Source organism: Malus domestica, chromosome 16 (assembly GCF_042453785.1).
Source record: "Malus domestica chromosome 16, GDT2T_hap1".
NCBI classification, from domain to species: domain Eukaryota; kingdom Viridiplantae; phylum Streptophyta; class Magnoliopsida; order Rosales; family Rosaceae; genus Malus; species Malus domestica.
In genome coordinates, this window is record NC_091676.1 from 1,896,063 (window position 1) to 1,907,466 (window position 11,404).

The 11,404-nt window shown below is 36.5% G+C and overlaps 1 long non-coding RNA gene across 2 annotated transcripts; it reads left to right on the top strand.

Annotated features, from left to right (window-relative positions):
* Window positions 1-7,896: 7,896 nt before the first annotated feature.
* Window positions 7,897-10,900, top strand: LOC103422825 (uncharacterized). 2 transcript variants are annotated; one of them, XR_003770362.2, is made up of 4 exons: window positions 7,897-8,176; window positions 8,462-8,685; window positions 9,982-10,063; window positions 10,591-10,900. It is a non-coding gene; the product is annotated as an uncharacterized lncRNA (long non-coding RNA). The 2 variants fall into 2 exon arrangements; XR_011577534.1 differs by having other exon boundaries at window positions 7,899-8,172.
* The last annotated feature ends 504 nt before the right edge of the window (window positions 10,901-11,404 follow it).

An 11,404-nucleotide genomic window follows, 5' to 3' on the forward strand; every position in this document is an offset into this window, starting at 1 on the left:
GACTAGTTTATTGTGATGCTTACACTTCCCCAACAGCTAATATTATTGTTCGTTAAAAGAACATAGTTTTAGGCTTAGATTACTCTTTTGCTTTTCGCTTTTGATGCAGCCACACTAAGTCACGAAGCCCACAACCCTACCCTACTTTTTAGTTTTTATTTAGGCCCACTAGGCAGTGGTGGGATGGTCAACACAATTAAAATTTAAGAGTGATTATATTCACACACCTCAAATTATTTTTTTCATACTTTTTTAATTTTTTACACACCACTATACTTGATAGAAAAATATTAAAAAATTAAAAAGATGTGGATGAAGTAATTTGGAATGTGTGAATATAATCTCCCAAAATTTAATTGTATTTTTTTAGTTTTTTATTTTTAAACGATTATTATTAGTACTCTAAAATATAATTATGCATTTCAAATTTTTTATATTTAAAACAAATACGTATAAAATGTGTAAAATTATAATGTTAAAGTGCTAATAGTAGTTCCTTATTTTTATTTTACTTTTTTCCTCATGAGGAAATGATAAATAATACTTAGTTACTCAAATGATGAGTATGAGTTCCTATTCAAAATTATTCGGTGCAAATTCATATAATTCGTGTTTATGATCAGAATCGTTCGTATTATAAATCATTTTATAAAGATCATCTCTACAAAAAAATCAATTAAACCTAATGTCTTTTAGTGAACAAATGAACGAAATTGGTAAAAACACTACGAACTGTCTTTGTATTTGCTACAATAGATTGACTAAACGTCCTAAATTTAATTTATTTTTTGCAGAAATGTTATTTACAGAGTGATTCATAATATGAATAGTTTTGATTATAAATGGGCCAATTAAGTTAAGGGCATTTTTTTAGTACAATCGGTATTTTACATTAGTTTATATTAAAGGTGAATGAAAAGATTTAAACTTGGGACGTAATAGCTTGAAGAAGAGTTTTTCAACTATCAGGGTAAAAGAAATGCTTATGGAACTATCCATAGATTCTCTGTCATCTCAGGTAGTTTTTATCACAATATTTTATAATAGGGTAAATTACATAGTAGCCCCTCAGGTTTGAGGTCTATTACAACCCCATACAACATCTTTAAAACATTTCACTTTCATACCTCAAGTACTATTTTATTTCAAAATAATACAACCGTTAGATTTTCCATCCATTGATCCGTTAAGCGCTGACGTGGCTGCCACATTTGTGCCACGTGGCTGCCAAATGTGTGCCACGTGGTAAAAAAAAATTATTTTTTTATTTTTTTTAAAACCTAAGTCTTCTATTAAAAAAAAAAAAAAAGCCCAAAACAAATGCAGAAACGCGCAACCCAGCAAACTCACTTCCTTTCCCTACCCCCCCACGCCCCCGCACCCGCACCACAGCACCTCCCTTCCCCACCCTTCCCAGACCTTCCCCCCGAGCCCTTCCCAGCAGCTCCCCCCCACCCAGAAACCTTTTCCCCCCCCTCCCGCAGCATACCCACACCCTCCCCGCATGACCCGTCCGCAGGCTTTTTTTGGGTTTTAGGAACTCGATCAAATTAGGGTTCTTTTTCTTCTAATTCCTGTTCAAAGAATCAATCATAGAAGAGGAGGCAATGGCGACAGAGTCATCGGAGGGAGAAGAGGATGCGAAGCTGATGGGAGGGAACCAGCTACTGGTAGTCGACGACGATCTCAGAGAAATGGGCAAGAAGGCTGCCTGGAGCGTTAGCTCCTGCAAGGCCGGCAATGGCGTCTGTTTTCCGTGACGACAATCTCGACACCTACTGGCAGTCTTTGCTCCAATTCCCCTTTCCTACTTTAATCCCTCAAAATATTGAAATCTTTGAATTTTAATTTTGTTTGTTTGTTCTTGGTTTGCAGATCCGACGGTGTGCAGCCTCATTTGGTGAACATTCAATTCCAGAGGAAAGGCTTCAAGGTATGGTGGTTGCAGGTAGGGGAGTCGGGGGAAGAAGAGATGGGAGGAGGAGGGGGACGACGAACTGATGGGTATTTTTTTTTTTCTGGGTTGCAGAGGGGGTTTTTTTTTTTTTTTTTCTGGGTTGCAAAGGGTTTTTTTTTTTTTTTTTTTTCTGGGTTGCAGGGGGAAGAAGATGAAGATGGGGGAGGAGGAGAAGATGGAAGGGGGGGAGACGAACTGGGTTTAGGTTTAGGTTTTTATTATTTTTTTTTAAATTTTAATTTTTTTTTATAAATTTTTATTTAGAAGATTTAGGTTTTTTTTTAAAAAATAAAAAAATAATTTTTTTTGCCACGTGACACACATTTGGCAGCCACGTGGCACAAATGTGGCAGCCACGTCAGCGCTTAACGGATCAATGGATGGAAAATCTAACGGTTGTATTATTTTGAAATAAAATAGTACTTGAGGTATGAAAGTGAAATGTTTTAAAGATGTTGTATGAGGTTGTAATAGACCTCAAACCTGAGGGGCTACTATGTAATTTACCCTTTATAATATTGACATAAGAATTGATATTAAATTGTGATGTGACAGAAAGTCAATAGTCCTACTTTTTAGAGAATCTCTTTAGTATTTCTCACTAGGTGATCCACCACTTGTAAGTTAAGATGGTATTTCAATTACCAATTAATTAAATCAATGTTTCTAGATGCAAAATCCATCGACAAGTTGGTGAATTTTAGGATAATTAGGCATTAGGGCAAAGGGGAACCCCGTATCCCAAGATTTGATGTAAGGAGGAGGGGTTATGTAGTTTTGGGAGGGAACACACGCACTACACAGTGTTAGGTGTTAATTTCCCCCGTAAAAAGTTAAAAAAAGTAAGGAATCAAAGAACAAAAATTAGGCAATAAATCACGGACAAGGGAAGAAAGACCAACATGCTCGACGATCGATCAGTCGGCCAATAAGAAAACGAAAGCGACGGCAGTCATGCATGCATGCATGAGTCCATTTTTGCTCACTACCCTTAAGTGATGGTAATGCTCACCATCCTATTTATAAGTCTATAACCGTTAGATGAGTTTGAATTTTGAGATTTGTCATATCCACTACACAAATCTCGAAATTCAAACTCATCTAACAGTAATAAATAAAGTGATGAGCATACACCATTGTTTATGATAGTGAGGAAAAATACTCTCATGCATGCATGCATGCATGTTGAATGTTGGAGGTTGCAAATTGGCGAATTACGAAACGGCGGACTCAGCCTTGACATGCAGATGGGTTCGCTCTCACATGCGATTGTAGCCACAATCCAACAAATGCAATTAAGCAGCTAGCTCTCACCCCCATGTGTGCACTGTGTTGTCTACCGCACTGTGTTGTCTACCTCACTTTCTTCTCAATAATATATAAGAATTCATGATTTATATTCAAACTTCAAATTACATAGACACGTCTTGTGATAAACTCTTACATTTGTCATGTTGTGTATTTGATAAAATGCTAGTTGAAAGACAATTTATCAATGTAAACTCGTTAGGTACTGAGCTTTTTCATGAAATCTTGACACTGTCTCAACTCACTATCCTGTTTTAGTAGCTACTACTTGCTAATGATTAAATGGCTAATAATTATCAAGTTGTAAATAATATCGGTGTGCAAGTGATAATTACTAAGTTAAGGATAATATCGGAGTTGTTTTAAGTGAATATTTGGCTCGTCTCTCAACAATTTGACATTATTTTCTATTCAAACACGTGACCAAAGTGGCCGGGGTCCATGCTCATGTGGATCTCCATGTTTTGTTCGTGTGGAGCTGGAGCCTAGAGAGCTTGCTAAAACTGTTTCAAACGGCGATTGCAGCCAAACATGCCATTGCAATCTATATATGACTGATCGAATTTCTCATTGACACCAGTAGACAAAAAGATATATATAGAATCCAAGCAAGGTAGGAACTGTTTGGGAACCAAGTTCCTCTGAGGCTTTTGGACTTTGTTGTTGCAACTTTTCTTTGGATACAAAGGGGGAATGGACCCCAATGCGACACGAACCACACAGATACACACACATCAACAACAACAACAATAACAAAGTTTTTTCCCACTAAGTAGGGTCGGCTACACACACATATACATATATATAGTTAAGCAGCTATAAGAGTCTGAGGGTCCTACCATTTTAGGACTTTTTACCCTGTAAAGGGATCGAACCCAACTTTGTGTGGATGATAAAATACATGCATGGAAGCCGATTAGGTTTATAAATTAAGAGTCCCCCCGATATGGAATTATAAGGTCCTAAAACTCCAGGCCTTTTCAAGTTTGAACTTATCTCAATGTAACACACACACACACACACACACACACACACATATAGATATATATATATATATATATATCCTTTTGCAGCTAAAGAAGAAGCCTCTGCATATGCAATGCATGATTAATTGATCGTTTGCTGCTGATTATTCCGAACTTTAGTCGTACATTAATGCCGTCAGTCCATATATAAAAATTTACTTATTCATTGATTGGGTTTTCAACGAGTTGTTTTAACAATAATGTTATTTAGACTCACAAAACTACTGATGTTAATTACTACATGCTCTTTAATAATATAGATGAATTCACCATTGTACGTAAAATATGTTAGCGATATTGTCAATTTATGTAAAGATAAATGGGTGATTAGATTGGACTGAAGATGAGTAGGGTACACCATAAAGAACATATGGTAGTGTCCTTGTGCGCGTGGCTTCATACTTGAGCATACATGGGGGCCATGCTACCCTTCTGGTCCTAAGTTCTGCAGGCACACCACCTCATGATACAAAATCAAATCTTCTGAATAATGAAACTATGATTATGTACTGCGTGACTTAATCGGTTCCTTTCAATATTATATGCCCCCTAGCTATTTCATAACCAAAATTTATTCAGGTGGAAATTTTCAATAACATAAGAGTGTGTGTGTGTGTACATACATATATACATATATAAAAGAATCGAGAGATATCAAAAGAAATGTTCACTAGTACAAAAACATGTTTGCGCGACGGAAACTTGCGCGACGCAGCAAATTTCGTCGCGCAAATAGCCTTTGCGCGACGACACTTTGCGCGACGAAGTCTTGCGTCGCTCAAAGCAGTTTTGCGCAACGAAGGTATACCTACGTCGCGCAAAACATCTTTGCGCGACGCAAGCCTTCGTCGCGCAAAGTGTCGTCGCGCAAAGGCTGTTTGAGTGACGTTTTGTGCATCACCATCCCAACTTTGCGTGACGCATGTGCATATACGTCGCGCAAAGTCGACGACTTTTTTTTCTAAAATAACCACACACAAGGGCCTTTTTCTTCACACTCAACCTCTTTCTTTCAGACTCTCCGTCTCTCTCAACCTTCAGGTATTGTATTTATTTGATTAATTAATTAACTATTTATTGATTACATTTATGTTTGGATTTTTTTATTTTTGTGTATTTATGTTTTTCTTTAATTATCTTTGTCAATGCTTATTTTTAACAAGTTGAGTTTTGGTTTTGAACAATTGAATGAGTAGAATGAATGACTAGGAGTATGAAGGATTTTGATAGGTTTAGGGAAACAAAAGCTAAGAAACTGCAAGTTGCTCAGTTAACTTGATCCAATTTAGGGATAGATTGATGTGTGCAAAAAAATGATTTCATTTCTCACCAAATTGGGAAGAGGAAACTAGAATGTTAGACATTTAGAGAAGAATCCAGTTTACATCTTTGTCAAACCACTATTCTATTATGTGGTTAGTAATCATTTTAGGTGTAGTCTCTACCCTTTACGATTTTGAATACGTAGTCTCATCATATAGGTCCTTAAACAATAATTTTAAGGCATGAGTGGAAGAGGTATACAAGAAGTAAAAACTGTGGAATATAGGAAAAAAAAAACACTTTGCGCGACGGAGGTACACATGCGTCGTGCAAAGCTACTTTGCGCGACGCATGTGTACCTCCGTCGCGCAAAGTGTTTTTTTTTTTTTTTTGCCTTTTGCTTTGCTTTTGGGGTTCTTGCATTGGCTTTTTCTTTTGTGGTATCCACTTGTGTAAATGTTTTAAATTGACGATCGAATTAGTTCCTTGCATTCATATAGGATCCAAGAGTGTAGCTGTAAAAAATCATCAAAATCGGAGTTAAAATAACCGTTAACTCGTTATTTTTTCTTTTATAACCGTCAAAAAGTTTTGTCCCGTTACTTGATCTTTGAAGGTTTGTTTTTTTCCATTTTTGGCGTATGTGATCTCAAAGCATATACAAACAAATTTGACGGTTAGATCGTTGAAACTAGTTTTGTACAATGTGTATCCCATTAAAACAATAGATTCCCTAACACTTATATTTTATTTATACTTTCATCAAGTATAACATAAAATTTTGTGGTATCCACTTGTGTAAATGTTTTAAATTGATGATCAAATCAGTTCCTTATATACATATAGGATCTAGGAGTGTAGCTGTAAAAAATTATCAAAATCGGAGTTAAAATAACCGTAAAATCTTGATTTTTTTGTTTATAACCGTCGAAAAGTTTTGTCCCGTTACCTGATCTCTGAAGGTTTGTTTTTTGCCATTTTTGGTGTATGCGATCTCGAAGCATATACAAACAAATTTGATGGTTGGATCGTTGAAACTAGTTTCATACAATGCGTATCCCATTAAAATGATAGATTATCCAACACTTATATTTTATTTATACTTTCATAAGTATAACATAAGATTTTGTGGTATCCACTTGTGTAAATGTTTTAAATTGACGATCGAACCAGTTCCTTGTATTCATATAGGATCCAGGAGTGTAGCTGTAAAAAATCATCAAAATCAGAGTTAAAATAACCGTTCAATCGTGATTTTTCGTTTATAGCCGTCGAAAAGGTTTGACCCGTTATATAATCTCTGATTGTTTGTTTTTTGCGATTTTTGGTGTATACGATCTCGAATCATATATAAACAAGTTTGACGGTTGGATTGTGGAAACTAGTTTCGTAAAATGCATTTCCCATCAAAACGATAGATTTACTAAAACTTGAGAGTTTATTTATACTTTCATTAAGTATAACATAAGATTTTGTGGTATCCACTTGTGTAAATGTTTTAAATTGACGATCGAACCAGTTCCTTGTATTCATATAGGATCCAGGAGTGTAGCTGTACAAAATCATCAAAATCGGAGTTAAAATAACCGTGAAATCGTGATTTTTTCGTTTATAATCGTTGAAAAGTTTTGTCTCGTTACTTGATCTCTGAATGTTTTTTTTTTACGATTTTTGGCGTATGCGATCTCGAAGTATATACAAACGAGTTTGACTGTTGGATCGTTGAAACTAGTTTCGTACAATGCGTATCCCATCAATTTCAATACATTCACAAAGACTTGAAGTTTATTTATAATTTCATTAAGTATAACATAAGATTTTGTGGTATCCACTTGTGTAAATATTTTAAAATGACGATCAAATTAGTTCATTGTATTCATATAGGATCAACGAGTGTAGCTATAAAAATCATCAAAATCGGAGTTAAAACTACAGTTAAATCGTGATTTTTCGTTTATAACCGTCGAAAAATTCCTGTAACTTGAACTTTGAAAGTTTGTTTTTTGTCGATTTTTGACGAATGCGATCTCGAAGTATATACAAACAAGTTTGACGGTTAAATCGTAGAATGCGTATCTCATCAAGTTGAATGGTACATATATTTATTAAGTAGCTTTAATTTTTTTTATTTTGTACGTATAACACTTAAGAAATTGAATGGTATATATATTTATTAAGTAGTTTTAAATTTATTATTGTACGTATAACCCTTTGCACGACGCACCAACCAATGCATCGCGCAAGTTGTTGAAATTTTGGCGGTACGATTGAAAAAAATAGGCGCTTTTTTTTTTTAATTTTTCTCAAATTACTTATAATTGCTCTCGCTTGGTCTCTCTCTTCCTTCTCGCTCATCTCGCCCTCTCTCTCACTCCGTCTCGCTCTTCTCTCCCACTCCGTTAGACGAATTACAAAGACGAAGGAAGACAGCAGCCACTACCCACCCATCTGTTTCTCCTCCGCTCCACCCTCCGTCGGCGTTTTGGGCATTTTACCTGATAGGGATGTGCACCACCAGTAGAGCCGCGACTTGTGGTACGCATTCAACCGAGAGTCACACACTGACACAAGTACACTATTTGCCTGTAATCTTCGTCTCCGCACAACACACATACGTGGGTCGGTAAGCCCTTCCAATTTCCCAATCATTTCCCTTCTCAAATTTTGACATATATGAATTCCCAGTATTCCAATTACCAGGAATTCACAGTGTTTGCTGTTTGCGTTCCCATTTCACTGTAAATTTCAATCCTCACTGCCATTTTTCACCTTAGTTTCCAGTAATCAGTGAGAAAAAGTGTAAATTTACCTGTTTAAATTTGTGGGTTTTCGTTCTATTACCGTATAATGGCGATTTCTATGCTTTACGGAGCTCAGAATCTCAAACTTGTCAATGGAATAATAGCAGTAACACCAAGTGGGTTAGGTTCTGGTGGGAAAAATTACCCTTATGGGGTTTTTCCCAGAAGGGTTTAGTGAGCTATGGCGGTAGGAGTCGAAACACCAATCGCCGCACCAACTTGCCAAGGCTAAGGAGAAGGAGCCCTTGAAGGAATGCAGGAAAATTGAAGGGGATGCCGATGATCTGCCGTACCCAACTGATTACGTGGATCGATATGTCTCTGCTGGAAGGTACAATTTCTGCTTGTTTTGCTTCCTATAATCAGTGTAATGAATTTGCATTTAAAGGAATCTCAAAGTGTAATGTGTTTACATTTAAAGGAATGTCAAGTGGCGTTTTGAGCAATGGGGTTATTTGTCTGAAGTTCGGGTGTAGAAATGTATCATAAATTTAGCCAAGCTTATTATCACTTATTTCAAATTTTAGTGTCAAATTCTGTTATAATGTTTCCTTGTTGTCAGGTTTGTTTCAGATTTACATCTTTTTCTTTTTGCCTTTGCTAGATTTTCAATTTTGTTATAATGTTTCCTAGCGGGTTAATAGCACTTTATCATATTATACTTGTAAAGCTTGGCATGCCCGTCTTTGCTTCAATCTTGAGGTCCAGTAGCTTTTAGTGTCAAATTCCATTTGACCATGAATTGTAGATCATCACCTGCTTTAAAATTCAAAACTTGTCTGCCTGCTTTGAATTGGAAGGATTCAGTTTAAGTTTAAAATAGGGAATAAGTTGACTTACTTTGAATTGGAAGGATTCCGTTTAAGTTTGCCTGCTCTGAATTGGAAGGATTCAGTTTATGTTTAAAACTTGTGATTTAAGTTGTTGAGTTTATGGCTTTCGCTTCAAAATGCTCATGGATTAAGGAAAATTTCCTGTTATTTGATTTAGTCCTCTCATTTCTCGTATGTGGTTATGCATCTATTGCGAATTCTTAGGGCATATCGCATTTGTCTTTAGGCATTCAATTATTTAGAGTTACCGTACTTACTCTTGCACTCTTGTCACCATTGATGATCTATCTGCCTGTGTATTTACTTTGTTATATATATTTTGGGTCGTGTCTGTAATTTGTACTTCTATAGTTAAGTGTGTGGGGTTTGGCGTTTTGATGTTTTAAGGTCATTTAATTGCAGATAAATGGTTGAATTTTTCAGTGCAAAGTGTTAACTAGATTTCTTGTGGGATATGGTCAATGATTGGGCAATCTCTATGGGATTCGGTATCTAGAATTAAAGATTACTCCATTCTTTTCTGTTAATGTGGATTGATATGCTGTTGTATCTTCAGTCGGTTCCCTTTTTCAGGAGGTTATGATGTCTTTGGGGCTTGGTGTCATTCTACAATGTAGTTTTGATTGTAGGGTTTTTATTTTTGGGTATATCTCTTGTATTGCTGGTCCATTGCTTGTTGTATTTTGCTGTTTAGCACATTTTAGTAAAATTTATCAATCTTCTACAAAAAGCATTATTTTTGTAAAGTGATATGTATATATTGTGCATGGCCTAAAGTGTGTTTTTCCCTGTAGGCATCTCCAATTCATCTAGCTGGAAGGCAAGTTTACATTGAGAAGCAGAGACCAAACAGCACTGGATTAGCAGCTCGAGGAAGTATGTGCTTAATTTCATTATTTTTTTCTTAACATCTTTGATGTGGCAAAATTGTCAGACTTGTGAATGCATGATGTTATTCTTAAATACTGTATCTATTGGAAAAACATGAATGTAAGGGGATGTATTGGGGATGTTGTGTGGAGTCCTCGAGTGGCCCTTACGGTTGTGTTTGTCCTAATGTTGGCAGCTGCTGCAAGGAAGTGGTGTTGCCTTCATAAATCTTAGAAATTTTTTGTAGTAGAGATAGAGAACATACTTTTTCCCAATTAGTCTCGGAATCAAATTTGCATTGCAATCTTCCTTCTTCTAAGATGTCGTTTAGATGTGCAGTACTAGCGTCAAGGTTTTTCATGGAACCAAATCATTTGTCCTGTTCATGAGCTTACTGAGTCTATTGGCATAGCCAGCATTTAGAATGTGATCTACCAAACTATTAAGCATCTATGCATCTGTTTTCCTTAGAGATAACATTTAATTTGCTCAACTTTTGGTCTCCTTACGTGGATTTTGAATTTTTCAACCAGGAGGAAGGGGCAGAGGCAGAGGAGGTTACCAAACTGATGCCACAAGGGGGCGTTTTGGTGGCCGGAGTTCAAGCAGGGGTAGTTACGGATGGAGATTACAACAGACTGAGAGGCAATGGTTTTCATCAGCGTGGCAAGGCTACACCACCAGCCGATACTTAGTAGCCTGATGCATCAAGCCTAAAAGACTACTTGTTGTAGTTTTTTCTTTTATGTTTTTTTTTTGGGTCAATTAGTTTTTTCTTTTTTGTTCGAACATCTTGTACGTACATTTTCATATATTTTATAATTAAATATTTTGCTTGGTTAATTCATTATTGTTTAGAATTTAATTACAATATTTATTAAAAATTTAAAACAAAATATTTTTGACGAAAACATAAAAAAGGGATTTGCGCGACGCATGCCTACGTCGTGCAAAGACAATAAGCCACTTTGCGCGACGCATATCTTACGTCGTGCAAAGCCACGAAGGCACTTTGCACGACGCATGACTACGTCGCGCAAAGACACCTATGCCACTTTGCGCGACGCATGTAACCCCTTCGTCGCGCAAAGCTTTCTGTCACTGCCTTGCCGCGACGGTTTGCGCGCGACGAAGGTTCGTTGAGCAAAGTTTTGCGCGACGTTTTTTGACTTTGCGCGACGAAGGACCTGCGTCGCGCAAAGTGTTTTTTTTACTAGTGGTTGTGCAAATTGGAGAATTGGCTAGGTTTTGGACCAAAGCAATAAAGGCGTGGTGCAGATGAAAATAAATAAGAAACAAAAATGCATCATCAAAAGATGGAGAGAGCAAGGGAGGAGGTGGTCATGC